Source organism: Oryctolagus cuniculus, chromosome 16 (genome assembly GCF_051225735.1).
Source record: "Oryctolagus cuniculus isolate XC-2025 breed Fujian yellow rabbit chromosome 16, ASM5122573v1, whole genome shotgun sequence".
Classification (NCBI taxonomy): domain Eukaryota; kingdom Metazoa; phylum Chordata; class Mammalia; order Lagomorpha; family Leporidae; genus Oryctolagus; species Oryctolagus cuniculus.
Window position 1 is genome coordinate 78,290,092 of NC_142882.1, and position 5,266 is coordinate 78,295,357.

At 43.7% G+C, this 5,266-nt stretch overlaps 1 non-coding gene across 1 annotated transcript; it reads left to right on the forward strand.

Moving 5' to 3' along the window:
* The first annotated feature begins 1,330 nt into the window (after positions 1 to 1,330).
* LOC127492710 (U6 spliceosomal RNA) lies at positions 1,331 to 1,437 on the forward strand. The gene has a single exon (XR_007922407.1). It is a non-coding gene; the product is annotated as a U6 spliceosomal RNA (small nuclear RNA).
* Positions 1,438 to 5,266: the final 3,829 nt, after the last annotated feature.

The window sequence follows — 5,266 nt, forward strand, 5'->3', positions numbered from 1 at the left end:
TTCCTTTGGGTAAATTCCAAGGAGTGGGCTGGCTGGGTTGTATGGTAGGGTTATATTCAGGTTTCTGAGGAATCTCCAGACTGACTTCCATAGTGGCTTTACCAGTTTGCATTCCCACTAACAGTGGGTTAGTGTCCCTTTTTCCCAGCAGTGGATGATCTTTAAACTTAACTGCATAGAAGTATGCCAAAGCAGTGTTGAAAGAAAATGAGAATGCCATTTTGGAGGCTATATGTTGTATTTACCCAGTGCATGGATGTCATCCCAATTTGCTAACAAATTACGAGTGATCGCAGCTGACCACTGTTTGACTTTTAGGCCTCAGAATCAGTCCTGAACCATCACCAGCTATGCATTGAATTTTTCCCACCTTCAAGGTGGGGAAGTTTTGTTTGGACTTCCAGTCTGCATTGGTGCTTCTTGAACCACTTCTCTAAGTATTCACTTCTGGTTTGAATAGGTCGCTGCTTTCCAGACCTCTCAGTTCAGGGCAAATTAGTAGGTGATGCTTCTGTGGAAGGAGAAGTCTCGTTATTTGCAAGTGTGTGAAAAGAAAACTTGTTCTCATCGTGGGAAATAAATTTGTTTTTAGTTTCTTTTTTTAAAAAAATATTTTATACATTTGAAAGAGTTATGGGGCAGGGCATGTGGAAGAGAGGTCTTTAATCCTCTGGTTTACTCCCTAAATGGTCTTGATGGCCGGAACTAGGCAGATCCAAAGGCAGGAGCCAGGAACATCCTCAGGGTCTCCCACGTGGGTGCAGGGACCCAGAGACTTGGGCCATCCTCTGCTACTTTCCCAGGCACATCAGCAGGGATACTGGATCGAAAGTGATTAGCCAGTATTCCAACCCATATGGGATGCTGGCGCTGCAGGCCAAGGCTTTAACCTACTGCGCCATTGTTCTGGTCCGTGATTTTAGTTTCTTTTGACAGATCCTGCAGGAATTCAACACCCTTCCCGTGACTTCTGGTTGGAATGGACGTCCCAGGAGGAATGAGGGAAAATATTGTTCCGTTTCTTTGGAAACAGGGACTAGTTCCTGATCTGTTGCTCTCTTGGTTTTAGATCACCTTGTAGCTGCTCCGGCTCATGGCCTGCTCGGGTCCTGAATGAAGCAGGCTCCTTCAGAGGGGGTGCAGTGAGCAACCTGGGCAGGGAGGAGGCAGACACGTGATTTTTGGTAGACCAGACAACTGGAAATAGCAAGTCTTCTGAATGCAGGAGGAAGAACGTGCAGGACAGGGGCTCACTGGCAGCATCTTCAGCAATGCAGCTGCGGCTTTGAGCTCAGAGCATTGTTTCTTGAAGTCAAGACAGACCACTTTTATGCTCGCTTCGACAGCACATATACTAAAATTGGAATGATACAGAGAAGATTAGCATGGCCCCTGTGCAAGGATGACATGCAAATTCGTGAAGCGTTCCATAAAAAAAAAAAAAGAAAAAAGACCACTTCTGCAACCTAGCAAGAAGTCAGCACTCTCTGTGTTGGGTTTGACATAGTTTGTGGCTGATTTTCTGTTTTGAGATGAAATATACTGTGGTCCCAACTAATCAGACATTCTGCAGGTGATTTCACTGCTGAATGTAATTTGCCTGTTGTTGGGGATACTTTGTTAAAAACCACAGGGGAGAGATGAGAAGTGAAAACAGGAGGTGACCAGCATTTAATAGGTTATGGTCCTTGCCTTGATAGCCCTTACTAAGTTTTCTAAGTTCGCCTCTTAATTTCCTGAGTGAGCCTCTTCCTCATTTAGCTATCCGTTATTAAAAGCACCCCAGCGGTGCTGCAGGAGTCTGAGAAATGCCCCAGACATGTGAGCAGTGAATGAGAAAGTGACTCCATCCTGAGGCTTGCTAGATGAATTAGAATAAATGTCCCTTTGAAAAAGGTACTTGACTGAGCTTTGCAAAAGCATAGCTTTTGTTGCCTTTCAAATTGTCTTTAATTCCTTGAGGCTGTAAAATCCACTATTAATTTGGCCATTTACTTTTAATCAAGTCCCCTATCTCTGGGTAGCATATGTATGTTTAATATTCCTGAAAATCTTCCTAACTATGGTTGAATGAGTATCTCAATTTTCCATTCTCAAAGATTGCTTGGAGAAATGTAAACATACATTTTAACAGATAAAATGAGTGATTATGAATTATTTAAAGGACCAGGTATCTTAATAGTGTAAAATATTAATGTTTTTTCTTTTTCCAGAGGAGTGGTTTCTTAGTTAATTCATGCCTAGATCATCAGAAACCCTATAGCTCAATCTTCCTTCTGGCTTTTCTCCCGTCTTTTAACATATTCAATGCAGTATTAGAGTTTTCCACAACGTGTATTATTTATTTTGCACATGATTACCTAAGAGAATTTGGGAAAAGAAGAAACAAAAGTCATTTTGCTTTTTCATACTCAGAGAAAAATGTTTGAAATAGTTTTCCCATGTTATTAAATATTTTCATATTTATTATTTAATATATAACATACATATTTAATATATAAAACACTTAATGTAAATTATTTTAGTATTTAATAAAAGCATTCCCTCAACTAGAATGCCATACTTCCTTTAATTGATCATTACTCCTCTAGCTATTTTTCATGTTTTGCTATTATAGTCACGTTATGATGAATGTTTTTTGTGCATGTATAATTTTGTACATATTTTATTATTTGTTTAGAATTAGAACTAATTTTCTAATGGTTAACTTACTGTATTGAAAAGTGTAACATCTTATAACAATACAGCTTATCGGCCGGCACCGCGGCTCAATAGGCTAATCCTCTGCCTGCGGCGCTGGCACACCAGGTTCTAGTCTGGGTCGGGGCGCCAGATTCTGTCCCAGTTGCTCCTCTTCCAGTCCATCTCTCTCCTGTGGCCCGGGAGTGCAGCGGAGGATGACCCAAGTACTTGGGTCCTGTACCCCATGGGAGACCAGGAAAAGCACCTGGCTCCTGGCTTCGGATCAGCTGCGGCGGCCATTGGAGGGTGAACCAATGGCAAAGGAAGACCTTTCTCTCTCTGTCTCTCTCTCTCTCTCTCTCTCTCACTGTCCACTCTGTCTGTTTAAAAAAAGAGAGAGAGAGAGAGAGAGAGAGAATGTATATTTAATTATATTTTTAGAGTCTAAAATGCCATGTGACAAAATCTGGTTCCCATTTCTGCTGTAATATATTGAAGACAATAGGAATGGCTGCATACTCTAACATGACAAATATGCATACCTCATGCACTCCCAGGCCAGCGAGGTGGCCCAGGCTGTGGTGGCTGTGATGGCTTCAGGCTCCGGGGAAACCCAGGTGCCTTCCAGAGCTGCTCTTTCATGGGGCCAGTTTGCAATGGGCCCTGTTTGCTGCATTTTCTCCAGTGGCTCCTTAAGGCCTCCCTGATCTTGGAGAGATGCAAATACGAACCCTAAGGACAGAGTATGAGGGACTCTGGTTTATAATTTCACCCACTGTCAAACCCTGGTGAACTTTCACTTCAGCCCAGTAAAATTCTCACGCATCCTTCTCCCTGCCCCACCCCTGAACTTGACTGTGGCATGCTCTTTCCTGGCGTCCTTTTTTCAAACTGACTCTCTGTATGCACAAAGCTCTGCTTAAAACTGTAGCTTTACACAGTCTTCCACTGTAATATTCCCAGGTTGGCTCCTTCTTTAGGATCTTTTCTTTTCTTATTTTAATTTACTTGAATGGCAGAGAGACAGAGGCAGACCAAGAAATCTTGCATCTGCTGAGTCACTCCTCAAATGCCCGCAAATGCCAGGGCTGGACAGGTGAAGTCATGAGCCTGCAAATCAACTCAGGTCTCCCATGCAGGTGGCAGAGAACTAAATACCTGAACCAGCATCCCTGCCTCCCAAGTGTACATTAGCAGGAAGCTGGTGTCAGAAGCTGGAGCCGCACACCAAGCACCGAAACTCTGATACAGGACACAATGCCTTAACCAGCATCATGATGGACAGGCAAAATATGTACCCCTAAAATTTAATTTTTTAATGATTTATTTCTTTATTTGAAAGGCAGAAATAGAGAGAGAGAAAGAGAGGGAAAGAATCTTCCAACTGCTGGTTCACCCTCCCACAAATGGCTGCAATGACCCAGGCTGGACCAGGCTGAAGCCAGCAGCTAGGAGCTTGTTCTGGGTCTCCCAAGTGAGTACAGGGGTACTTGTGCCATCTTCCACTGCTTTCCCAGGCCACTAGCAGAGAGCTGGATTGGAAGTGGAGCAGCCAGGACTGGAACCAGCATCCATATGGAAAGGCTTAACCTGCTGCACTACAGAACTGGCCCCTAAAATTTAATTTTTTAAAGCAATGATTGTTGGGGGCAGGTGCTGTGGTGCAGTGAGTTAAAGCCCTGGCTTGAAGCACCGGCATCCCATTTGGGCGCTGGTTCTGGTCCCAGCTGTTCCTCTTTCGGTCCAACTCTCTGCTATGGCCTGGGAAAGCAGTGGGAGATGGCCCAAGTCCTTGGGCCCCTGTGCCCACGTTGGGGACCCAGAGGAAGCTCCTGGCTCCTGGCTTCGGATTGGTGCAGCTCTGGTCATTGCGGCCATCTGGGTAGTGAACCAGCGGATGGAAGACCTCTCTCTCTGTCTCTACCTCTCACTGTAACTCTGTCTTTCAAATAAATAAAAATAAGATAATAAAGCAGTGGTTGTTTAAACCAACATCTCAAGGTTTCTATTCTGTCACATTTTGGCTATTATATTCTCCCCTTACACGTGTGATTAGGACTGGCATTATAATCTGAGGCAGTATGTACATCATTCATCCCAATACAGAAGTATTGGGATATGACTTCTGACCCTCTCCGTTTGATCAGTTCCGTGTTGTAGCAGTTATCCTACAGGTAAAGGTAGCCAGGGAGATGTGATCACTGGCTGGATTACTGGAGGGTCTGTGGAGGTGGTCGGGGTGTGGGAATTGGAAGTATGCTAACAACTGAGAAAGTAAAATGCACTTCAAGCATTTTGAGGTCCACTGGTAGAAAACAGAGCTGAAGGGCAGCAAAGGTGTGAGTGATAAGAAAATTGACACAGAGAATGAGAGCCTCTGGCTTATTCTGATCAGCATTCTATTAATAAAAATTGAAGACAGCTACTTACCAAAAGAGAAGAAAACTAATATAAAACTCACAGACACTGAGATACTTTTTGTTGCCTGCTAGAAGTAAAGTAACAGGTCTGAATGCAATAACGTATCAGCAGGATCTGGCCCCAGCAGTTTTGTGCAATACTGACCGTGGTAAATGATTCAAGA